General features: G+C 47.2%; 1 protein-coding gene across 4 annotated transcripts in view; it reads left to right on the top strand.

Annotated features, from left to right (window-relative positions):
• Nucleotides 1-25,849, top strand: part of HGS (hepatocyte growth factor-regulated tyrosine kinase substrate) — a 793,272-nt gene that overhangs the window by 241,802 nt on the left and 525,621 nt on the right. The window lies entirely within an intron of this gene.

A 25,849-nucleotide genomic window follows, 5' to 3' on the forward strand; every position in this document is an offset into this window, starting at 1 on the left:
GACCGTTAGAATGTTAATTGTTGTTCCCACATTCTTTTTGAAGCCAAATTGAAGGGGGTCTTCACAGGGTGCGTCTTTAGCCCACCTTTGGAAGTGTTGTAGAAGTAAAGAACCGTACACTTTGCCAATTACGTTCAACAGGGCAATAGGCCGAACATTTTTAGGGTCGTCTCTCACCCCTCTCTTGTAAATAGGTACCACAACTGCAGTGGTCCAAGATTTCGGTAGAGCCCTTGCAGCTGTCAATCTTCGGAGGACCGCACATATGAAGTTAGCCCATGCCTCAGGATGTTCTTTCAGGTGCCTATTTTTCAGACCGTCTAATTTAATGGCATTGCAGAGGCTAAATGGAAGTTAGTTTCTCGCAATGTACCGTTTTCTTCTTCCAAGGTTGTGAAGCTCCACCACAGGTTCTGTGCTTGTTTCGGTGTCAACCTAAGGATCGAAGAAAAGGTTTGCGAAGAACTCTGTCCATTTAGCCTCTGCAATGCCATTAATTAAGACGTCTGAATTGATCCGTTCCGTTGCGTTTATCAGGGCCCAGAATACTCTCGGGTTTTTGGTTGACACACTTCGCAACATGTCTTCCGAATCTTTTTGATACATGGCGAGACGATGGTCTCGCAGCCATGACTTGTAGGCTTTTAGCTCGTTGATCCAAAGTTGTTTGTTAGAGTCAGATCTAATTTTCACAAAACTTCTCTTAGCCTTCCTGAGTTGACGTCTTTTCTCGACCAAGATTTGGTCGTAAGTATGGATTGATTTGTTCGTAGATGTTCTGTTCTTCAAACTCGGTTTCTTGAAGACGTTCAGAAGATCACTGTAGTCGGGAAGGATAGAGACGTGCTCTTGAAGCTCTAACTTGGAGTAGTTATTTGTCAGAGAGATGACACTGTTTAGGCTCAATGCAAGTCAAGTTCCATTTGCATTTGTTACAAGCTTTGGGGCTGAGGCTATTTTTTCAGTTGAAATGGTTGGCCAGGACAGGCATAGAAGATTATGGTCGCTCGCCTTGGTTTTAACCACGTCGAAAGATGAAATGATAGACAGTAGGGCCGATGAGGTGTAGATGTAATCTATTTTTGCCTCCGAACCACGACCTCCCCATGTTGAATACTGAGCTGAATTCCCGAAAGTGGCAGCCACATTGAACAGATCTTTAGATTTCATCAGTACTGACCAAGCTGCACCCCTTGCTTCAGCTTTGGTTCTCGTCGGTTTCTTTCCGCATACTGCGTTCAGGTCGCCGCAAACATATAAATGGACTTCAGACTGTACAATGTATGCTTTGTCGATTTCTTGTTCGACCATATCTAGAAAATCCTTGTTTGAGATCGCTCCTGGGTTCCAGTACAAGTTTATGATTATTGCTGTTGTCGAGACAGATCTGTTATATAGTGCGTCCCAATAGTTCCATTTTACTTGTACTGAAATCATCAGGAAGGAAAGTGTCAGGATTCTAATCATTTTCATTCCATTGCCCATTCTAACTGCAGTTATCAAGCCCGAGGAGGGTCGGCCTTTCGGTCCTTTTTTAGCTGTTGCAAAGGCTATTTCGAAACCATCTAAGATGGGTTTTGTGGGAAGCCATGTCTCTTGAAAACACATGATATCAAAAGAGGCAAAGTTCACGTCACCCCGTACTGTAAGGTGCATAAATCCCCGAGTATTCCATGAGCAGAGTTTAGCTAGATTTGTAGTTGGGCCTCTTTTCGAGTCGTCGTCGCCAGAGTTCTTGTTGGCGATGGATTGCTATTTTTCTTGGGGGCCAAGAACTTTCGGGAGCCATGCCCACATCTTTTGCAAAGGATTTGATTTTTCCTTGTCTTCGTTGCCTTTTTGTTCCGGTTGCACCTTCTGTGTGCTCGTTCTTTTAGGCAATGATGGCCCAGCTGGTTTTCTGTCATATTTTGTCACTTCCACCTCGTCACTTTCTTTGTTATTCATTGAAGGTTTACCCCGTGAGTCAAGTTTTCTGGTATTTTCTTTATGAAGTCTTCGCTTTGGCGAGTTTCTCGTCGATTTGTTTGCCCATGCTTCTTGATAATCCGTATTACGGTTCTCTTGAAGGTGTTTTTGTCTCCTAGCCTCAGGGGATCTATCGTTTAAGGAGTTATACCCTTTCCTCGTTGAACAGTTATTTGGGCTGGGGTAAGTTGGATCCTCCCATTTAGCTCTTCTCTCGTCACCAAATTCACTTATGTCATAGCCCATTTTTAGGAAGTCTTTCAAGGAGTCGCGCAGCCTCTGTTTGACAGATTTTGAGGAGATAAATAGATAGGCAGTTGCGCGACGGCCTTCATGAATCTGCTCCACTATTTGCAAATCTCTCGATTCTACTGGTCTTAGTTTCGGTACGCTATGTAGCAACTCCATCACAGTTCTTCTATTCAGGATTACATAGTTGTGGCAGAGGCCGATCTGTTCAATTTTGAAAGCAGGCGGATCTCTAGATCGCATTTTAAGTGGTACCCATCGTCCTTTATCTTCTCTTTCTTGTCATTTTCCATTTCTATTTGCTGTCCGATCTTCTCGCCAAAGATGGTTCTTGTGTCTGTCTTGGTGCTGAGCCTCATTTCCGGATGTGGATGGGAGGTATTTCTCTCCCCGCCAATTTTCTTGATCACTAGCTTTTGTAGAGTGTAGTTTTTGCGGACCTTGACTCTGGGTTTTGCACCCCTTCTCGTCCTGGTTGACAGGACTCCGGGTAACAGAGCGAGTAATCTTCTTACAATGATCCTTCGATGGTAGAGATAGATGTTTACCTCGTACTTCTTTTGATCCTTGCTCCGATCGGGCTTCCGCTTTGTGGACTCCTTTTGTCCCCTTTTCCATTGATGTCTCTATGTTCTAGGGAAGGAGGTTTGCAAGATTGATTCAAGTTTTCAAGAACTTCTTCCATCAGAAGATCTTCTGTAGATTTTGAAGTGTTAGAGACTTTGGAAGTCTCCATTTGATTCGTGCCAGTTGGGGTCAAAGCAGCCTCTGAGATTATTGGAGTTGAGCAATTTGAATTTGCATTTGGGCACGCTCCATCACCATAGTTCTTCCTCCTATCTTTGAAGCTCTTTTCCTGCACTGGTAGGCAGAATACCAGTTGCTTTCCCTTAGTTTCAACTGGTGTCGTTGGCAACTTGCGATCAGCAAAAATGAAGAAGTCTTTGTTGGTAACTACTTCCATATTCTTTGTTTGTAAGTTCTTTGAGTTATTCACTAGTTTGGGGACTTTTTTTCCAGATGCGATGTTTTGGGCCTTCTTTGGTCTGTGTCCACTGACGGCGTCATCTTTCTTTTGTGGATTATCTCGCAGGTGTGTACTTGTAGGCTTTGACCTTTTAGTTGGCAGTTGGACTGGCGAAGTTTGCTCGATTATGAGCAAGTCCGCCTCCTCCGTCAACTTTGGGGGGGATTGAATTTTTTTTGGGACGTAAAGCACGGTTTGAGACCCCTTTTCGATGCTTGCCGATATAGAGGTCTTTTTCATTCCTTCTGGCGCTATCGTCCAAGGACATCGTGTACCAGCCTTGTTTTTTTCGTGGTCCACCGCAGTGACATACCCTTCCAAATATGTAAGCTTTACATGCATTGTTGTCAGTAGAGCGCAATTGTCTTTTAATGAATCGTTTATGGCTTCATAAAGCTTGGTGAAGGGGGCCATTGCGACCGCCACCGCTGCCATAAGTGTCACCATATCCGGTCTTTTTTCTGGAGATTTCTCGGGCGAGTGGTTTTGTCCGAGGGTTTTTCCTTTGTCCCTGCTTGGCGTTGTTATCGCAGATAAATTTGAGTCATTTGCCATTTGGTTTGCATCTTCGACTGAAGGGAACCAGACCTCTGGTTCCCCACTCTCCATAAAGTATTTGGGTCTTGCTTCATCATTATAAACAGTGGTTTGTGTTTTGTCAGCGACAGGTTTTGCGGTTTCCAGGCTAGCCAAGGGGACTTGATCTCCACTGTAGTTGATGGCGTCTCCACCCCCTCCCGTTCGTCTGTAGGCAAAGCACTGGATTCAGCTTCATCTTTCTCTTCCACACTGTGAGATAGATTTTTAAGATTTCCTATACTGGGATCACCCAGGTCTGGTGTCGAGGCTGGAGTCGCAGATTGTAAGTCTTCTAAGCTGTGCGCCACTTTCAGCTTCTCACTGTCAAGATTTGCAGTTTCCAGGCTAGCCCCAGCAGTCTCAGTCTCCACTGTAGTTGATGGAGTCTCCGCCCTCTGCCATTCGTCTGTGGACGAAACATTGGGTTCAACTTCTTCTTTCTCATCCATAACACTGGAAGGTTGATTTATGTGATTTTCTATACTGGGTCCGCCCAGGTCTGGCACCGTAGCTGGAGTCCCAGATTGTAAATCTTCTGAGCTGTGCACCACTTCCAGCATCTCGCTGTCACTTATTTCACATATGTTTTCGAACTTTCTTTTTCTGTGATTCACAAAAAAGTCTGCCACACTTTGAGGCGAGAAGATGTGAGTTGCTTGTTGGCTTTTTGTTTTTGTACTGTCTATAGATTGCCTTATTGTCCTTTTTGGTCTCTGTTTTCCCTCATTGTTGGAATCAAGTCCTTTAGACTTGCCTGGGAGTGTTGGTGCACTTGTCGATGATGTATTTGTCAAAGATTGTTTTTTCGTTTTCAGCGTGGTTTTCAATTTTTTACAACACGGACCTTCATCAGATTGTATGTCCGGTGATTTTGTTGACTGGCCGCTGTTTGGGTGGCTCGTGTTGCCCATGGTCTCATTGGCTTTTGATGTGACTGTGTCTGCTGACCCTGCTGTGGTCGGCGTGCTAGGAGGGAGCGGATGGATTTCCACCGCCACCCTTGTCGGTTTGCCTGCCAGTTGGTCATGTAGGCAGGGAGCTTTCTGCAAAAGTTCACCCTGTGCATTTTCCGTCATTGTCTCACACCGATCATCCACCAGGGGGACCTTCAGGACGGCTACTACTGGCAAGACTACACCGTCCATTACCTTCTCCGTGGGTTCCTGTTCCGGGAGCCCCACCCTCGGGAGTTCCACTAGGTCCGCCGGTGCCTTAATCCGCGACATTTCCCGATATGCGGCTTGCTCCCCCGGACTGGCTCCCCCATCACCGCCGAGCTCGACGCCGTCCGTCTTCCGACAGGCGGCGGAGCGTTCGCGGCTAACAGGACAGGGCCTAGCCCGTGGGAGACACCGCCCGGGATCTCCAGCAGAGACGCGGGTCGCCCAGGTGAGTTTGAAGTTGTTTGGACCAGGTTTTGGCGTACGGGGAAGATGTCCACTCCCCGCAACTCTTCGTCGTTGGTGCACAGATCAGTGTGCTGGGTTCCCAGTACTGGGAGTGTATTTTTTGCCGTCGCCTCCTCTTTTGACCAAGTTGTTTTCGGACAGAAGCTTCTGCTACTCCCAGGCGTCGATATTGTTGATACTTGGCTCATAGCAGGACTCTGTGTCATTGCTGTAGCAGTTTGTTTGTTCTGCTTTGAATATAGCGGGCTTTTCTCTGGGTTTGAAGGCAGTTTTCGGCCCACTTCAGCTCGTGTACGGGACCGTGAGCTCCTTTGCTGAGAGTCTTTATCACATAAAGTCGTAGTTAGTGAAGAAGTAGAGTAGCGTCCCCGGCGTCCATGGCTGCCATAGACTGCCTGAGACTGCTACTCTGCCGCTACTCCGCGGCCGCTCCGCGGTGTCAGGGAGCTTTTGAATGGTGGTCAGGTGGTCAGGAACAAACACAGTAGACAGACTGAAGAAAAGAGTAGCCTGTAGTCACTGCCTGAGACTGCTACTCTGCCGCTAATCTGAATATTTAAAGTTCAGTCTGTGTACCCTTATGAGCCAAATGAAATAGTGTGCGGTCACCAAGATGATTGTATCCTATTCGAATTGCGTGGATCTGTCAGATCCCCACCGTGGACCAGGGCAAGCACACCTGCGCGCCAGCGAACAGAGGACACGGCCGCACTTGGAGCTTATCAAACGTGACCATATAACACTATGAAAAATGACTACTAGCATGTAATATTATCACACAATACTAAATAAAAGAAACATATATGCAATTGCTGGAGTAGGCCAAAATACATAACCACATGCAAAGGCAGCTAAGTATTAGTATGCAGCACTACAGATCCACAGCGGTAAAACACTAGCTTTAAAAGTCCATCCCTAAGATGTATGGGGCCTGTTCACCAAAGTTCCACACAGATTTGTGAGATAGAAAAAGTTAGTGGAGGGCTTCTGGGGTCCATTGAAGAGTTCCAAGGGGTAGAGGACAAGTTGTTCTAGTGAATAAAAGTGTATTCCACTTTCCGAATGCTGGCACGAGCAAGCAATGGTAAAGCCAAACTATTATAAAAGTTTCTAAAAGTTAACAACATTTTGAAAAGGGAGTTGGAGATTTAGAGAAGTACTGTTAGAACTCACCCCTTACTCAAATTCTTCTTACGACTTGCCGGGTCTTATGGAGAGGTTCCAAGGTCGCCTTTCCGCCATCGGCTCCGGTCCTTGATGCCCAGGGTTTGCATGTTCAAGCACTTCTCTGGTCGACGAATTGCTGGTGCAAGGGCTTCAAGATGGAGATTGCAGAAGAACTTGGTGCAGGGGCTCTCTTGGCACTGGACTGGATGCAGGAAAGCTGTTTTGGATTGCGACCACGGTGCACGGTGCTGTCAGACTTCGCCTCCTGTCCCAGGTCCCCTTGATGCTGGAACCATGAAATGTGGCATAGGCGACCCCTAGAGCATAAGTTGTGGATTACAAAAGTTCAGGTATGCAATGCGGAACAGCGATGTATGCAGCACGAGTACCCCAAACTCTGAGCACTTCTGAGGGCTCTTCTTCGCAGCACTCTGCGCTGACGAGAATGGATGTTCCCTCCACTCCAAGGGTTGAAGCTCCTTCACAGGACTTTTGAAGATCACATACAAGACAGGGGTCTTCCAGGACAGCAGCAGTAGTTGGTCGCCAGGCATTCTTCCAACAGGTCTATGGTCTACTTACACATCTTGCAGCTGGACAGGATACTTGGCTACTTTAGGTTTCTGCCAGGATCTCTCTGGAACAGGTGCAGGGGTCCTTTTTTTATCCAAAAGGCAGATAAGAGCCGCAACTCCCAGTAGCCAATCAGAAATCTGGCCCACAACACACCTCAGCAGTGCTCCAATTGCAACTACTGGTGGCACAGCTCATGCATACCATTCAGACACACTGAAACCAGACAGTCCCAGCCCAACTCCTGGCAGCAAACACACATAGCCCAGCAGTAGCCCGTGAACAGCCGCAGCTTTCTTGGTGTCACGCCTACCCTTCCCCATCCCTCAGCATCCACATGCCCCCCTTCAGTTTCCAGTCCCGCCCCGCATAGCTCCTCGGTCCCGCCCAATACCTGTGTCCCCTCCCAACAGCAGCGGGATGTCACGGGAGGTGGAGGAAGGCAGTACCCATGGCGTCTGTGGTCGCGCTGGGGAACGCCAGCTTACAACATTTGCGGCCGATGCAGACCGCCGCAATCACTGGTTGGAACTTCCCGGTCACGTGATCACAAGCAGCGTCGTTCGTATGGGCTCACGACATTGCAGGTACGATCAAGTGACCTGTCACGTGACCAATTAAGAAAGTAGCCAGTATAAAGAGCTGCCGGCACCGCAGGACCACGCTGCTCAGCTGTTGTTCTCTGCTTTTGAGTGGCGTTACGTTCTTTGGTGCGTTTTCCTGGATTTCTGGACTTCGCTTACGGACCTTGGATTGCTTTTGGATTAGCATTTGGTTGCTATTTTGAAAGCACTTGTTTTTTCCTCCTATTGCTGCTTATTTGACTGTTTTTGGCCCTTTCCAAGATGGCCGCCATGGTTTTCTTTGTTGTGTAGACCGTCTGTGCTGAATCACCTCTCCCTGTGCTGCACTCCCATTGGTTGCTGAGTGTTTTCTTCCATCCAATCAGGGACCGGCAGGCTTCAGCCGGCCCTCTCAGCAAAGGCCCACTTCGAAGGCCCCTGTCTGCTCCCTGTCCGCTTCCAGAAAGCTAATTGGGGTCCTCCCTGCACCTTAACCACAATGATGCAGCCACCTCTCTCCTCTAAGAAATCCGGACTGCCTTGACTTTGCTACCTCCAGAACTATGGGTTAGTTCCCTCCTGATGGACTCACTTCTACTGCCTTTGACTATCACTGTTCTTTCTGCTTGTTGCTCCCATGTTGTCATCTTGCTGCGCAGTGCTTCCTAAACTCTTTGCCATCCGATTCCAAGATTGAAAAAGTCAAATCTTGCTGTTTTTGCTTTGTGCTAAAAAGTCATATCTTGCTGCCCAGTGCGAAATTCTCTGTATTTTGCTTGTATACTGTTTCTTCTCTGTAACTTGCCAGCCCAGTGATCTCACTACTCTCTTTTGTCTCACACCTACCTGCCTTAGCCCCCCCAGTATCTCCATCCTCTCCTTACTTCCACCCCAATGGCGCTTTCTGTTTCTCCTATCTTCTCCAACTGCTTCCCCATTGTCTATCCTTGCCTTCTCACTAAGTCTGGTAGGAAGAAGTTCAAAAAGGATATCTTGGCCTCTAATCCTGGTCTTCCTATCGCCGACACCTACTCCAATGCTTCCGCCAGACAGACCCTTACCGACATCCTCTTTGTCGTTTCTTCGCCAGATATATGGACTCCTCATATGGTCTCTGTGCTCTGCCCTATCTCCTCCTCTCCCATTAATGGTGGCATTCGCTGGGAAGTTCTCAGGGCTTCCTTCGACTCCTCTCAAGTCATCATTAATGTCTACCTAAATGGCACTGTCATGGTCCAAGGCCCTCATGCCAATCTCCTCCTCTTTGATAGGTGCTTCTCTCGCCTCATCAATTTCCTCTCATCTCCTGCTGTCCCCTTCTCTCCCCCCTTGGCTACCTTGCCCTCTCTCTCTCTCCTCTTCCTCTGCCCCTCCTAGGGCTCTTTCTCCTCCGCAGGGCGTACCTCTGATCTGTACCCCTCCCCGGAAGGTCTTTAAGGCTGGCAACGTTCTTCATATTGTTACGAGCTTTGACACTCTCCTCCCTGATGGTTACAAGATCCTCTCAGCACCCAGATCCTCCCGGTCGGGTGGGGGGGTAGTCCTGATCTTTCCCGAGTGGATTCCTGCCTCTCAGACCTACTTCTCTTTTGAATGCCTTGTCTGTAGGCTTTCTCTCTCGCCTACCCATTCTCTTACTGTGGTTACCATCTATCGGCCTCCTAGTCAAATCACCTCATTTCTCTCTGAGTGGGCAGACCTCTCCTCCTCCCTCCTGGCCTCTACGGTTCAACTCCTCCTCCTTGGTGACCTAAATATAGATTTAGATTCTCCTTGCTGCTCCTCTGTACTCTTCCGTGACCTCTGCGACTCCCTCTCCCTCCTCCCCTCTGGCCCGACTCACTCTGCAGGGCACACACTCGATGTCTTGATCTCCTCTGACCTCCCCCTCTCCATCCCTCTGACCACTCCTATCTCCTGGAGCGATCACTCCCTCCTCTCATCTCATCTCTCCCCCCCAAGCCAAGCCTACCCCAACACTGCCACCTACCTTCTCGGACATTTGGCCCATGAAGCGTGTGTCAGTTGAGGCTTTTGCTGCCACCTTCTCTACCCCCCCCCCCCCCACTCCACCTTTTGGCTGTCTCTCATCCTGATGCAGCCCTGTCTCTGCTCTACTCTTCAATTTCTGATACGCTTGATGTTATTGCCCCTGTCATGAGGATCCGTTTGAAGTCCAAAGCCAAGTGCAATTCCTGGTATGACTCTGACCTAGCTACACTTAAACGTAAGTGTAGGGCAGCTGAGAGGAAATGGAGGACTTCCTGTTCATCCTCTGACAAACTGGCCTGTCGCCTGCTACAAAGGCAATATCGACTCTCTGTCCTCACCAAGAAGAGAGTCCACATTCAAGCTCGTGTCTCTGCGGCATCTAACAACTCGGCCGAACTCTTTAAAATCGGCAAGGAGCTGGCCAACCCTGCTGCAGTCTCTACCCCCCTGTTGCCTCCCAGGCTCTTTGCAATGCCCTTGCCGATCACTTCATTTCAAAAACCCAGGACATCCTGTACACCCTCTCCACCCACACTCCTCCTCTTCCCTCTCCATCTGTGCTTGCTGACCCTCCTTTATCCACCCTCCCACCATCCTTCTCGTCCTTTCCTCTTTTCACCCCCGACGAGGTTGCTTGACAAGTCCGATCTATGAAAGCCTCTTCAAAACAGGTTCATCCCTGTTCCTCTAAAACCATCAAGGACCACATTGACACCCTTGCTCCGGCCCTTGCTGATTTTTGCAACCACTCCTTTGCCTCTGGATCCTTCCCCTCCCCTCTGAAGCACTCCTTTGTGCATCCTCTTCTCAAGAAACCCACAGCTGATCCTTCTTGTCCAGCTAACTATCGCCCAATTTCCATTACTCCCTTTCTTGGCAAAATCCTGGAATAGTTGGTCATCTCTCAGCTTAACCTTCATTCCAATTCTGTTGGCTGTCTCCATGACCACCAGTCTGGCTTCAGAGCTGCCAGAAGCACGGAAACTGCTCTCCTAAACATCCGTGAAGTTCTGCTCACCAACCTTGACTCTAACATTCCCTCTGTCCTCATCCTCCTCGATCTCTCTTCTGCCTTTGACACGGTCAACCATTCCATCCTTCTCATCCGTCTCCGTGAAAACCTGGGTATCACTGATCAGGCTCTGACCTGGCTGACCTCTTTCCTCTCAGATCGACCCTCCCAGGTCCAACTTGGGTCCTTCCTTTCATCTATCTTCCTCACTACCTGTGGTGTTCCCCAGGGGTCTAACCTCTCGCCCTGGCTTTTCAACCAATACCTGGCAACTCTCGCCCACTGCATTGCCATTTTCTGCTCGAATTTCCAGTGCTACGCTGATGACACTCAGCTCATTTTCAGGCTGCCCTCTGCCACCTCCTCTCCCTCTCTCATCTCTGATTGCCTAACTGCCATTCAAGATTGGTGTGCCGCCAGTGATCTTTGTCTGAATGCCAGCAAGACTGAGATCCTCCTCATCGGCACACCTTCACCATCCTTTCCCCTCACTCTCTGGCCGGCCTCCCTTGGCCCTCCTCCTACCCCCACCTGTGAGGCTAAGAACCTCGGGGTCATCTTTGACTCCACCCTTACCTTCTCCGCCCACATCTCTGAGGTCTCTGAAAAGTCAAATTTTCGACTGCACCTCCTCAGAGGTACTATGCCTTTCCTCTCCTTCCCCCAGAAGCTCATGGTATCTCAAGCTCTGGTTCTCTCTAGCTTGGACTATTGTAACAGCCTCTTTCTAAATTTACCTGCCTCTACTCTCCGCCCTCTGCAACTAATCCAAAACAGGACTGCGAGACTTGTCCTTTGCCTCAAGCCCTGGGATCATATCTCTCCAGCTCTGAAATCTCTTCACTGGCTCCCAGTGGATGCAAGGATTAAATTCAAAACCCTCTGCATTGTCCACAAGGTTTTCTGGGGCCTGGGTCCAAAATACCTTCAGCTATCCCTCTGCAAATACCTCCCCTCTTGAGGTCTTCGCTCCTCTACCTCAAACTCACTCAGGGTCAGTCGTTTTTCTAAGAAACGAGCTGGGGGTAGATCTGTCTTCGGCTGGGGCCTCCCTCTGGAACAGTCTCCCTGCCACTCTAAAACCTGAGGAGAACCATCTCCGGTTCCGGAAGCACCTCAAGACTTTCCTCTTTTCCTCTGCCTTCGCTCCCCCTCTCCCCTGCTGATCTGTTCTCTCTTGGCACCGTGCACCTGGCCACCCTCTGTCTTTTGGGCCAGGTACCTGCTCATCCTGTCACCCTCCCGCACTGCCTCCGGGCCACCCCTTGCACTGGGGTCTATTTCTGTACGCATTCTGCCCTCCCTTTTTGTTCCGGCATTTATCGGACCTACCCGGTCTGCTGCCTTAAACCTAGCACTTGCAAATTGCTGGCTGCATTACCACTGTTTGTTGCCTTTATTATTTATTTGTTATTTATCTGTTTCTCCTCTGCTTCAAACTTTCCACCTCTCCCCCCTTCCACGCACTTTTCCCCTCCCCCTCTCCCATGCACTTGCGCGTTCTCAATGTCACTGGACCTAGTAAGATTGCTGTTTTGTTCTCCCCTGTTCCCCCTCCCTTGCCTTGCTCTGAAACACTTGTGTACGAGCGCGATAGAAATAAAATATCAATCAATCAGTTATCCTCCTGGATTTGGCGCTTTGGAAACTTTGGTTACTTGGTTCATGAACTACTGCCTTGTTTTGGATTAACCCTTGAACTTTGGAACTCTGTACACTTCACTTGGGAAGTCAAACACCTCTTCCCTTAAGGTGCAAATAACATCACAGGTCTCTACAGGTACAGACTAATACCAGTCATCTTGCTGCTGTTGGGCTCCCCGTTCCCTGACACCCATCATAGGGAGGAAGCACGAGGTGGGCTTTCCTTAATACATCTTAATAGGCTACTTTGGTAGGTGTCATTTAGTTCCTTATACTAAAGAGTTGTTTACTGTGATAGTTGTGCACTATTCTCACTTGACTGCCTGTTCCTTTGCAGCTGCCTGATTTCCTGAGCCACCTGAGTTCCTGCTTCTGCACCTGTGGACTCAATAACTGGCCATGGATTGTCTTTGTTTACTCTCTCTGGCCGGTGCTTGGGGACGGAGGTATACATAGTCATCGCGGTACCTCATCTGAAGATTTTGACACTCGGGCACTGGAAGTCCATATAAGGATTTTCCTTTTCTCACAGGTCAGGAAGATGAGTTAGTGACAAGATGACCAAGGGACAAATGAAAAACCTTTTGTCACGGCCACGTTTGGACACTAGCCACACTAGGTAGCCAAATGCAGTAATGCTAAATAAAATAACACTACAAAATTGCAGAAAGTAACTGCTGCCACCAGCTTGTCCCTTAGGCACTCCTAAAGTGACAAACGTCTAGGGCAAAACAAAAAGTGTACCCCATGGTACTGCATTGTAAGATGCATTGTACAATGATAGAAATGTACCACAAGTGGCAACAATGTAACAAGACTAAGGGAAACAATGTTTCTGATGCTTGTGGATCTGCTTAGAACCACATGCTGTGCATATAGTCCGACATCTAGAGGTAACCACAGAGTATTGCATCTTGTCTTTCGAAGATGGAAAGGGAACATCGACATATGCGTGCCTGTAACACTATCCCTAACGTGACGTGTACTGTACCCAAAATCCCTCGCACATCTAGGAACCTCAGATTTTTTTTTTTTGCCCAGCTAATTGGTCTATGCTCAGCTTTTACTTATTGCAAAGATTGTTATATTTCCTGATCTCCCGTCATATTTATATTATTTGTCCCCTAGAACATACAATCATCAGAAATGCTATGACGGTAAGTAATGCATGTCTTCCCAGTACTGACAGTCTGAAGGACATGTCAGTTTACCCATGAGAAATTAGCAAAAGCCAGTGTAGTGAAGCTGAAGCCTTCACTCCACTGTAAAAAGTTTAGGTTGGATTCAAAAATAAAAAGCAACACATTTGGGGGTCCACAAAAATGGAGGGAAAGGTGCTACAAAGAGAAATCTTTCCTAACACTTATTTGATCTAAGATTGGTTTTAAACAACATCTTTTATCAACCTGTCTGCTTTGCCAAAGTGTTCGGAGGATTTTTCAAAGTCACTCCTGTGGTTAGGATTTGAAAAAGCCAGCCTAGGGTAAGCGGAGCTGTTGAGCAACCCCACTTGAGCTAAACCATTCAAAAGTAGTATAGACCAAACTGTAAGGCTGAACTAAGAAGGAAGAGGTTACTGTTGTGTAGCTAACAAAACAGAAATAGTGAACAAAAAGGTTCAAGCAAGTAAGGGCCAAGAAGACACTCCTGTCCTAAGAGCCATATGGCACGCCACAGGACCTGATACAAAATGACGAATTTAGGACAAAATGAGTAGTCCCATAGCTATTCCTGAGATCGTTGTTTGGAGCCAAGACCCCCAAGAAGAGGAGCAGCCCACTGAAGACAGGTAAGACCTCTGTTGAAGAAAATCTGTCAAGTATCCACAAAACCCTGCCTCTCTGCATCCATCTCCAGAAGAACCGAGTCAGTGCTTTGTCCCTTAGGCTCATGGTACCACTAGTGCAGACCTGTGCATGAAGAGCCTGCCTTCAGAAACGCCACAGAACCATCATGTGGGCCAACGAGCTTCATCCAGGCCATTTTAGGTGCATCAGTCTACATTCCAAGTTTTAACTTGGAACTCTGCTGCTCGTCTCCTTGTGGGTAAATACCCACCTTCCTGTAGCTGCTGCTCTCCAACACAGAGGTGCTTTCCTGGAGCAGAGCTGTCCTCATCGCCACAAGTATTGCTTGCCTACCTCTGATAAGGGTGTTGATTGCTGCTGCCAGTCTTTCGCGTCCTGGGTGTCTCCCGTCATTGTGGGATCTGTGGTGGTAGTTGTCCTAAGGTGCCTGTGCCATCCTGGTTCACGGGATTGGGATCTGTCTCACCAGAACATGGTCCCGATGTCTAGACAGACCCAATAGCGATGCCAAAAACCTGCGCCCCAGGGATCTTCTGTCAACGTCAAAAGTAAGCAGGCCCAGCAACTCTGATGACCCTCCGGGTGGCCCCTCAGAAAATCAGAGATTAGGAGCTTGCATACCTGTTTGTACCGCTCTCCCTTCCACACCCTATACAATTAGAATTGTGTCAGTGTAATGATCACTACTGAAATCGCTTTTGCTTGGCTGTGATCGGAGGAGTTCTGGTCAAGGAATCCCTCCTGAACTTTCCCTACTGTGGTGGGATTGAGAGAGAACTCCTTAATATCTCTACTTCACTTCACATCTACATTGTTTCTGTAACATTTTCCCACCTGCTGGCTTTGCCAGTTCTTGTTCTGCGCCTTTATAAGCTTCCAATGCCCTTAAACAGGTACTCCCTGGGAATATGACTCTTTCTGAGGCACTAGGTCTGACTTCCCTAGCAAAGAATGACTTCTGAAGTAGTAGGAGCCTTATGTTAATAAGGCTGGGTATATGTTTTATTTGGCACAGAGGCGGGCACAGCAACCAATCAGGTTGCTTGGATCGTGGGCTGAATCCCACAATCCCAGGCTGTGTTCCGAGCAAGCTGCCATCTACTCCTCCGGTCTCTGCTACCTCATCTCCCCCACCCTAACCGCCCCATGCATCTCATTTCTATGGCTGCAGCACTACTGCCACTGCTTTACTAGCATCCCAGTCTGCCATTGGAAATGGAAGAAGGGCCCTGCATGAAGCTCGGTCTTCCATTTCCATGATCGTCATCTTGGGTTAGTATTTGAATGAATGGGACACTGAGCTCGCGGCATTTTAATTCAAACAAAACACCCTACTTTTCTATAGAAAAGTAGGGTGCTTATAGCCGACCCACAGTGGCAGGCTGGGTCAGCCACACGTGGCACCGTTTTAAGACCCTTTCTTCGCTCAGGCCTATAACTTGGGCCCCGGGACATTACTACTCAGTGTCCGATACAACCCTTAACTGTAGGGCTGCCTGCAGCTTCTGAAGTCTTGCCTTACTACTCTGTTACACTACCTTGATTGCCTTTGGATAGATCAAAGTGTCATTTGCCCTGTTCATCAACTAGGGTGGCCTCTCAGAATCTTCCACAGTGCTGGTTCAAAAAATCCACCTTAACAGTAAGGGGTCACGGCAAAATCCCCTAAAATGTAGTTTTACCCTAGCACTTTCCCTCCAGGATCCCTGTGGTAGGAGGTTCAAGATTTCTACAGGCATGCTTCTACCCCATTTCCCCAATGACTTGTCTATGGGGCTGAGCCTGCTTGGCTGCGTCTCCTCCCAGGGTTGCAGTGTCCCGAACCTGGCCCTGGAATTCTTCAAGGGGCCTTTTCTGATGGCCACTGACATGGGTAATCATTGGTTACATTGTGTTACTATAAGGGTCTATTGTATCTTTTTCCTGGCACTCTGTTGTGTGGCTACTGTTAGCCTAAATATATTTGTGCCTTTTGTTGCCCACTGGGTATGGTTGATAAAGTTCTGCTTGTATCCCTCTAGGACTATATTTTAATGTATAGTGTGCATTTGGAGCAATCATGGTACTATGTAATAGAGGGTTGGGAATACAGCGATTGTTGTTTTTGTGACATATTCGGTACTGATCATGACCATGTAAATGTATTGTTTTACTGTGTCTAGGTTTCCTCGACTCCCTTCCACCAGAACTTCTCTACTTAGGCTAGATGTGCAGTGCCTATTACTGGATAGTGGATTTATATGTTAACAGTAGGGGTGGCGTTCGGTCTTCAACGTTGCTGTTTTTATGCATTCACTGGTGCCATCATGTGTTATCTGTATCTAAATTAGTTATTTTAACCTGATACTTTATAAGCGTGACCTTTTTATTTTACATTATTTTTATTTTATTGTTTAAAGTGTGGAAGTAGCTCGAGAGCAACGGGTGCTATACAAAGTATGGGTAGCCAGCATTTGGGGTGACATCTTTTAACAGTAGCACAGTATTGTGCGCAGTATTGTGTGTTGGGGTCTGTGTGTCGGTGTGTATGTCCATTGGAATTAGCCATTTGTCAGGTGTTGTTGAAAAAGCCATGTTTTGAGAGATTTGCAAAATTGTTGAATTGTAGAAGCATTCCAACACCAGGGTCGAGTTTTAGGGGGTGGGTGTGTGACAAGAGGATTGTTTGTGGGTCCTCTATTTGCGGGCGAGTTGGAATTCATGCCGGTTGGTAGGTATGCTGCGCAAGGAGCGTATGCCACCAGATATGTGGAGCTTAGCCGGCAGGTACGCTGGTGTGCTACTTGTGACTACTTTGTAGATGATACATGTAGTCTTGAACAGTATTCTGGCCTGGACAGGAAGTGTGAGAAACCTGACGGTGTCTCCCTGGCTGGTACCCAGGGATCTGTCATCCAGGTGGCCAGGACACGGCGTCGCTATTGGAGACAGTTCCTGGGGGTGGACCAGTGAGGAAGGATCACCTGGATGGGGGGGGGTCCTTGGGGCGTGGGACATTGACGGGCGACACGTGGTATCCCCCTTCTTATTTCAACACCTTTTCCCCCAGCCTACCACGTAGGATATTCCAAAACACTACTCACCCCACCCCCCTCCCCATTTTCCTCATGAACACTTTCGCACCACATGAACGACAATGGACTAACACTAGGGCCGTTTACCTGACGTGTCCCAGTACCAGTGTCCAGCAAAGTCAGGCAATTGACCAGAATCACACACACCTGACGGCCCTTACCCATCCCCACAGGAAAAAAGGTGGAGCACAAGAGCACAGGCAAATCGCAGGACGACGCAGAGAGAAGGTGACAAGGAGAGAAACGACCTTGCCCTTTCCAACCAAGGCCTGTGAAACCTCAGCAGAAAGTATAAGACCGCGAACAATAGCCAACATGTGTTGCAGCAGATGTCTACGGTACGCAAGACCCTTCTATGATGATAATCAAACTAGGGAAGGACACTGGTCTCGGTAGTACCAACATTGACTCCAAGGATAAAGAAAGACACGTGGCTCATCACAGCCAGTGAGTCAAGGGGAGAATCGATAAGGAACCAAACTGTGTTGAATGAAAAGTAGCCAACGGCTAATTTAAACTTTGAAAGGCTTAATGATACATTGATAAAAGAAGAGGAAAACCAGCAAACCGAGGAGTACCGCACCACGTGAGTGCTCAAGCAGGAAACTCTGGGTGATTACCCGAAGGTAGAAACTACTGTAACCAGAAGGCCTTGGGGAGAGGCGAAGAACGGTCAAAGTGGTCATACAGAGGTCTCATTAAATCCTATGTACCGACGAAAGTCTTTGACCGGCAGTGAACTGTGAAAGCTAAGGGAAGCGAATCCCACATGTTGAAAATTAGCAGATGAACTGTGTATCGTGGAAATTAGCAAGAGTGAACCAGGGCGAGGAATGCTAATGAAAAGGGACAGTCTAAAAGTCCCATGAGGAATTGTTGGTAAAAGTCGAGAGTGAACCCGGCAGAGGGAAGCCAACAACCAAGGGCAAAGGCTGAAAACCTGGTTAAAAAGACATTTAGATTTATGAAAGCGGGAAAATTGCAAGACAAGGGAAAAGGAAATGTCCCCCTTGTCTTCTGGGGTCCAAGCCCGACCGAGGGAGATCCAGGGGTGGAAAGTTACCAGCCAAAGTTCACTGAAAAAAGGAACAACTTGTTAATTTGTTGAATGCATCCGGAGGGTCAGAGCCCAGAAGAGGGGTACCCAGGGGAGAAGCCATCACCCAAAGTGTTAGTAGAACAAAACTTTGTGTGTTTGTTTGAGAGCGTCAGGCCTCAAAGGGAAGAGACTTTTCATTATAAAGAGACTTAACCATCGAAGAACTTGAAAGCTGATAACGGAATTGTTAGCTCATACTGGGAAGGCTCGAGCATGTGCTGTGCTCCCTGTCCTGTGCTAAAAACGTGGGGAAGGGAGACCTCCAGGCAATCACATCCTGACTTATTATTTGTGAACACTTTCTTCTTTCTTTTGATACCCTATCCCACACTCTTTCTGTAATTTGTTGTAAGGAATTGGCCCTAGGTTTTTATTAGTATATGCCATTTTATTTGGACACAACGCTACTAAGACTGCCTTATTTTTCATTTAATGGTCGAAGCTTGCTCCCATCTTCGATTTAGGCTTAGTTGAGGCGTTTTTTCACCCTGCATTTATAGTTCATTAAACACCCTTGAACTGTGATCACTTGTATCTGTCTTCACTGTCGTCACCATGAGTTCCTTACAGAAGCCAATGTAGTTCATATAGGACTGGTGCGCTTCGGTCAAATTACCGTGCACCCATAATAAGACTTGCTACAGTGTGGTGGACTGCATTTAGGGGAGCCAAGTGAGCAGCTGGGAGCCCTGTTGGAAGGGCATTTGCCTCATCGATATGTGAAACTACAAGGGCCTGCACTACGGTCTGGATGTCCTGCGGCTGGATGATGGGTTAGATTGTGCGAAGAGTGGAGATTCATAGCGAGGCTGTTTAGGCCTTCTTGGCTATGTGTTTCTGGAAGGACAAGCTGCTATCAATGGTGAAGCCTAAGCATTTTGCTGATTTTTGAAGTTGAGGATCCAATCCTTCTAGGTGCATATCATTGAGCCATTGTTGGACAAGATGTTTAGTGGGTGGACCAATGAGGACAAATTCAGTCCTTCATATGGATTTAGTTTGAGGTAGGCAGTCGGCATCCAGGATTGGATGATGAGTAGGTAATCGTGGAGATGAATGATGTTCTGTGTGTGATTTATTCTCATGTAGAACTGAGCATCATCCGCGTATGGCTATATTGGGATCTTAGAGGAGAGTGCCCAAAAGCTCATTCTGAAAGGTAAAAAGGATTGGTGAGAGTATGGCGCCATGGGGGACTGCACAGGAGACCTAGAGTCTGTTACAACGCAACATGTTTGCCTGGGTGGCCTGGTATCTGCCTGAAAGGTAGGAGATAAACCAATTCAGGACAGTCCCAGAGAATCGCATACTGTCGGCAAGGAGGGAGAGGAGGGATGTGGTAGTCAACTGTGTTGAGTGCAGCCGAGGGGTCAAGGATGATGATGATGATGATGATGATGAGGCAGGTGTCCATCATTTGAAGGGCATCATGCACCACCTAGATGGTGGCAGTCTCAGTGCTACACTTGGGGCGTAACCCTGACTGATAGTACTTTAGGAGGTGGAGTTGTTCAATTATGGCAATTTAGTTGTGCAGCAACTACTTTTTCCAAGATTTTGGCAATTAACTGGATGTTGGTAATTACTTTAAGCCCTTGTTCCCTCCTGAAATTGAGCCTACTTGTTCTACCTTGCCCACTACCTTTTAGAGAGGTATTATGGCATCCCTTTTTGTTGGATTTCCTGTTCTGGTATTAGGTTAGATGATTGCACATCCCTTATTGTTAAGCCAGAATTCCTATTTTGGGGATTCTAGGACCACTTCTCGGGGCCCCCTTGACTTTTTGCTTTTTCCACCTGTCCTTTTTGCTAAGGTGATCGTTTTAGTCCCCCTGCCATTACCTTATTGAAGGTATGTGCATTGGGTCGTCCTACCGGTGTCCAGTGCCTCTCAGGCTCCCCACTGGTGCCCTATGGTGATTCTATCACCCTACACTGGTTTACTTGCAGAAGGTTGGTGGCAGCTATAGTTTAGTTTTGTTTTGCAACCAAATGTACCATTGAGGTTACCAATGGGTTCTTTCAAATCCTGCTCTGAGCCATTTTGTGTTTCTGGGCTTCCTTTGTGTAGATGTCCATGAGGAAGGCTAAGGTGGCAGTTCTAACCATGTGTGCTCTTTGTGAGCTCCTCCTGACAGCCTCCCTAGTGGCCCAATTGGTTTATACCAGTATAGGTCACTAGCCAATCCCTCTATCTGTGAGAGGGAGGTTGTTAGGAATAGTATTCCTATTGTATGTTTATTCCCTTCTTTGTCCTTCTCCTGAATGCATGCTGTGATCTTCATGTTACTTTAATCAGCTCTTATCACAAGGAGATAGGAAGTACAGTACTAGGGAAACCCACTGGCTCCCACCACCCAGGCTACATCATTACCAACTGATCTGGGTGGATTCTCATAACTCACACTCCAGGCATTCCATTAATGACCTCACACCTGCAGACACACAGCATGCATTCAGGAGAAGGACAAAGCAGGGAATAAACATACAATAGGAATACTATTCCTAACGCCTCCCTTCCTTCCATGGCCACTAAACCCTTGAAACCCAGCAAGGACATTCTCACCATCCTTGTGACACCCCGGCCCCGAGCATGTACTTTTGCAGATGGACTACGGCACCTCTGCTCCCGCACCTTCACCCTGAATCGCCCACCATGCGCCAACACCCAGAGAAATGCTTGTCTAAGCAACCGATCAACCCCATCACCCACATTCCCCACTAAGAAGACACAACCCTCCCAGGTGCATACTCTTACACCTTCTCCCTCTCCCTCTCCCCCCCCCTCACCATCACTAAGCCTGATCATCTTGCCTATGCACTCCAAAACGCATGCTCACTCTGTGCTCATGCCGTGGAAATACATGACTTGATACTAAACAAGGACTTGGACCTACTTGCCATCACTGAAACCTGGCTGCATGAGGGAGCAGGTCCCACACCACCACTCGCCATTGGCTACTCCATTCTCAGAACAGACAGATCTGCCACCCCAGGTTGAGGAGTTGCAATCATCTCTCCCCATTAAAACTTCCTTTCTGCCTCCCCGCTTTACTGGGCTATGAACTCCATCTTGCCAAAATCAGGCCTTGCCCCCAAACTACTATTTATATTTTACTCCTTTACTGCCAGCCTAATAACATCAGTTCCCCATATACCTACATACCTCTTCTCCTCTAACCGCCCCTTAAACCCAAGATGAAACTCCTACTACTTGGTGATTTTAACCTAGTCTTCAAGGACCTATCCGACTCTCAAGTCCACAGCCCTCATTGCCATGCTTATAAATATGATCCTCACACATGATACTCAGATACTCGTATCAGATACAGATACTCATACCCATTACGGGAGACCGCACAGCTGATTCTATCGCTGTTAACTCTATCTATCAAGTCATCCAAGCTTCGATGGTGCAACATGAACTCTGTCTGAACGACGAAAAGACTGAGCTTCTAATCTTAGGCACTCATCAAAGACTCAACAAACTTGACCCCTCATTTAACTCCTTTACTATTGACGGGAACATCATTAAAGTCACAAAGGACACCAAAACCTTAGGCATTTACATCGACTCCACTCTGTCCCTTTCTAGGCAAACCAACGCAGTATTTTCCACAGCATCTTACACATGCAAGCTCATCACAGCTTGCCGCCCCTTCTTGTCCCCAACCAACTGCACCACTCTAGCCACGACCTTGGTAATGTCTAAAGTTGATTATTGCAATGCCCTCTACCTTGGTACCAACCAGTTTAACCTTAGCAAATTACAGATCAATCAGAACAATGCCATTGGAGCCGCACTAAACATTCCTAGGCACCACCACATCTCAGACACCAGACAAAGTCTCCGATGGCTATCAGTAACACAGAGTATCCTTTAAAACCCTTGCTTTAACTCATAAATGCATCATCAACCAAGCTCCCAAGTTACCTCGCCAACAGATTCACCATCCACACCTCGAACAGACCCCTTAGAAGCACCCAGACCAACTGTCTAACCATACCCCACTTCAACATCAAGAGATCTGGTGAAACCAGATTCCCCGTCCTGGCTGCTAAACTCTGGAACTCACTTCCCAACCTCATTAGAGCAGAACCCTCATTCCCAGCGTTCAAGAGGCAAGTTAAAACCTGGCTGTCTGGCCAGAACCTTAGCTGAGCCAGGCCGCCTACCAACCACATACTCAGATTATCTATCATCTGCTTGCTTGTACACATGGAATTGTTGTCTTCTATTTACTTTACAACTTTTGTTTAACTTTGCTCATTTGGCCACCTGCCATTCATATTTCATGTAAGTGCTTTTGTATATTATCTGTAATGCCTATATTGTCTGTACCATAAGTTATGCGCCCGTATGCCCTTGGGCCAGGTGTGCTTTATAAATAAACTAAATACAAATGTCATTACCACCCCCACTCGCACGAAAGGATAGATCCTTGGCTGGATCTTGAATCTCAAGACGTCTCTTTCGGTCGCATCCATTGACTCCCACCCCTACCCTGTTCAGACCATTCCCTTATCCTCTTTATCCGTACTCCCAAAGTGACTGCCACCCATAAAGACACTAACCACCCCCCCCTACTACTGCAAGACACACCCACAAACTCACTATGGAGTTGCTTGTAAGCCACCATTTGCGCCTCCCTTGCTCTGCCTAAGAGTGATGATGGAGAAATTATACCCGCTGCATACAACGCCACACTCTGCACGCACTTCTCCTGCATGCTCCTCTCAAAACTAAGACACAAAGAAAGAACCCCTATGGAGAAAGAACCCCTCACAAACACACATATGTCTTTCTTTCCACAGCCAAAACTTACAAAGCCACTATCCTCTCCACCAAAGCCAAAATCTATAATACTAGGATCAACAAAGCCAGCTCTTACACCAGAGAACTTTTCAAAATCTTCAAGGAGCTTGAATCCCAAGCACCTCCTTCATTAGCTTCCCCAAGGACACAGCCTGGTGCTCCCTTGTCCAAACCGCCCTTGCAAACAAATCACACTACCTCAGAGCCAAAACCACCCTCAAACATTCCTTGCTCCCAATCAAGGATGCGGCCCTGCTCCACCCAGTTACCCTCCCTACGACCACTACCCCTCTCCACTTTCCCTATGCCAATCCCTCTGATGTTCTCACTACTATCCTTTGCCTATAACCCTCAATTGTACCTGTACCTTTTGCCCCTCCCACCTGATCAAGATGTGTGCTGACCCCCATCCCCTCTAACCTATCATTGCTAAAGGTATCAATGCCTCCTTTTACTCCTATATGGTCCTGAAAACCATTAAAACCATTAAAGAAGCATGGATCACTCCCCTCTTTAAATAAGTCACTTCGCCCTACAATTCCCACTAATTACCGCCCCATCATGACCATACCTTATCTCCTGAAAATTCTTGACCGCACCGCCTACGCCCAACTTCAAACCCACATTGAAGCCCACAATCTTCTTGGCACGCGACAATACAGATTTCGACCAAGACACAGGAAGGAGGCAGCCCTCCTTAACCTTAAAATCCAGCTTGCTAATATTCGAGCCACAGGAAATCTCACCAACCTCTTTCTACTATACTGATCTGCGGCTTTTGATCTCGTGGACCATGACATCCTCTCCACTACCATACTTCCTTCTTTGACCTTTCCAAGTACCCAGCCAGCTGGATCAATTCCTTCCTGAGTGAACGCTCTTCCAGGGTCTTGGCCAGTTTGGAAGCAGCTGACCCCCATCCCTGTCTCATACGGAGTCCCACAAGGCTTGTGTCTCCCACCCACGCTATACAATATGAATACTAAGCCCTTCTTTGATGATCTGGACAATCTTGAAATCCCCTAGACCAACTTTGCCAATGATATTTAAGTTTTACTGAAACTTGCTGGTAACCATAGCATTGACTCAGCTAACATCAATCGTATATATAAGACGGAGCTCCTCATCGTAGGCTCCGTGCACCGACTCAAACACCTGGGCCCAGACTTCGCCTCTTTCTCCATTGATGGCAAACCCGGCCCCTCCCTCCCCCTATCTAGCCACGTGAAAACAGTGTGGGTTTACCTTGACTCTGAACTTAGTATGTAAAAGTACCTTAAAGGCATTGCCTCCTCCTCGGTGTACTCAACGAAATGTATCAACCTGAGCAGAACATTTCTGTCCTCTGACAATTGCCTCATGCTAGCCAGAGCCATCATTGGTTTTAAACTGGACTATGCCATCCTTGCAGGAACCTCAAATAAAAACCTTACCAAACTACAACGTATCCAGAACAATGCCCTTCAGGCAGTTTGGGGTATGAAACGCTGTAACCATATCTCGTTAGTGAGACGCAAAGCCCATTGGCTACCGATTCAAGCCTGTATGGAATTTAAAATCATGTCACTTACCCACTGATGCATCCACAACACTGCACCTGCCTACCTCAACCAGCGCATTGCCAAAATGCCCAATCCTTGATGCCTACGATCCGTCTCTTCCACATCTCTAGCAAAACTGAGATTCACTAGAAGAAGAGCCGGCGGAGTAAGCTTCCCTGTCTTAGTGCTATACTCTCCGGAATGCCTTGTCTACAAGATGAGCCTCCTATCTGAACTTCCGAAAAAAAAACGGAAAACCTTTCTTTTGTCCAAATATGCCTAACCACTTTCTTATGCAAGACTGTATTGACTGTACTGTAATCTTACCTAGCACCTTGATACTTCTGGTTCTGGGCGCTATCAACAAATGAAATAAATTGCAAAGCTTGGAGACAATGCACTGTTTTACACTAGCAATGCTGTAATTATGCATTATGTAACAAAATACATTTTTATAAATGGAATGGCATTAGCATTTATTTTTTTTATGTACACGTACTGGTCTTTGACAGAGAGGATACCGTTAGCTTAATAAAAGTATCATCCTGATGGTTTGCACTTATTTGAAAAAAGAAAAAACATTCTTGCCTAGCAATCCCACACAGGCCTTAGGCACATAAGAGTGGAGGAGAGGATCACTGCTGCACTCTCCCTCAATTGGCCCCTTTGAACCTGCAGTGAACAGAGAAAAGGAGGGTGTAGAGAGCCTGGAAAGGCAAGAGAGGAATGCTGGGCGAGCTGGGCTTTTATTGAACAGGGTAACTTAAATAGCTAGCTTTGCTACACAAGTGCAAATTTAATTAGCAAACCTACAGAATTGCATAGCAGATTGCTATGCGACACTGCTTATTTTATGCCTGGGAAGTACTGTTTTTAGGCCTTATGGATTTATTGCATGTTTTTCCTATTTGTTAAAATTGTGTTTCCCTTCTTTTAGCATACCTTACCGATGTGTGTTAGGTGCTGAACTCTAAGTAATCAGACCGTCCACATTTACCAGGCTTGGGATGTTCTATAGGATAATGTAGTGTATGGGGCAGGCCCATAGGGGACTTGCCTGCTTCTTAGGTTTGATGGTTCCCTTACCACTCCCAACCCCTGTTATTTTGTGTTGGGCATTTACACCTGGGAAAGGACCTATACATAGACACTGAGGTTAGAGTCTTTGTATAGACTTTACTGTTTTTAATATGCTGGTATATTTCTAATATGCTGGTATATTTCTAATAATGTGTATTAATAATGAAAGTACTTACTTGAACTGATAGTTTTATATGTGTTTTCAATATATCAGGGTAGTGTCCTTTATGGAGCGGTGTGTGGACTAA

The sequence above is a fragment of the Ambystoma mexicanum genome, chromosome 3q, assembly GCF_040938575.1.
Source record: "Ambystoma mexicanum isolate Mex_15411 chromosome 3q, UKY_AmexF1_1, whole genome shotgun sequence".
In the NCBI taxonomy this organism is placed as follows: Eukaryota; Metazoa; Chordata; class Amphibia; order Caudata; family Ambystomatidae; genus Ambystoma; species Ambystoma mexicanum.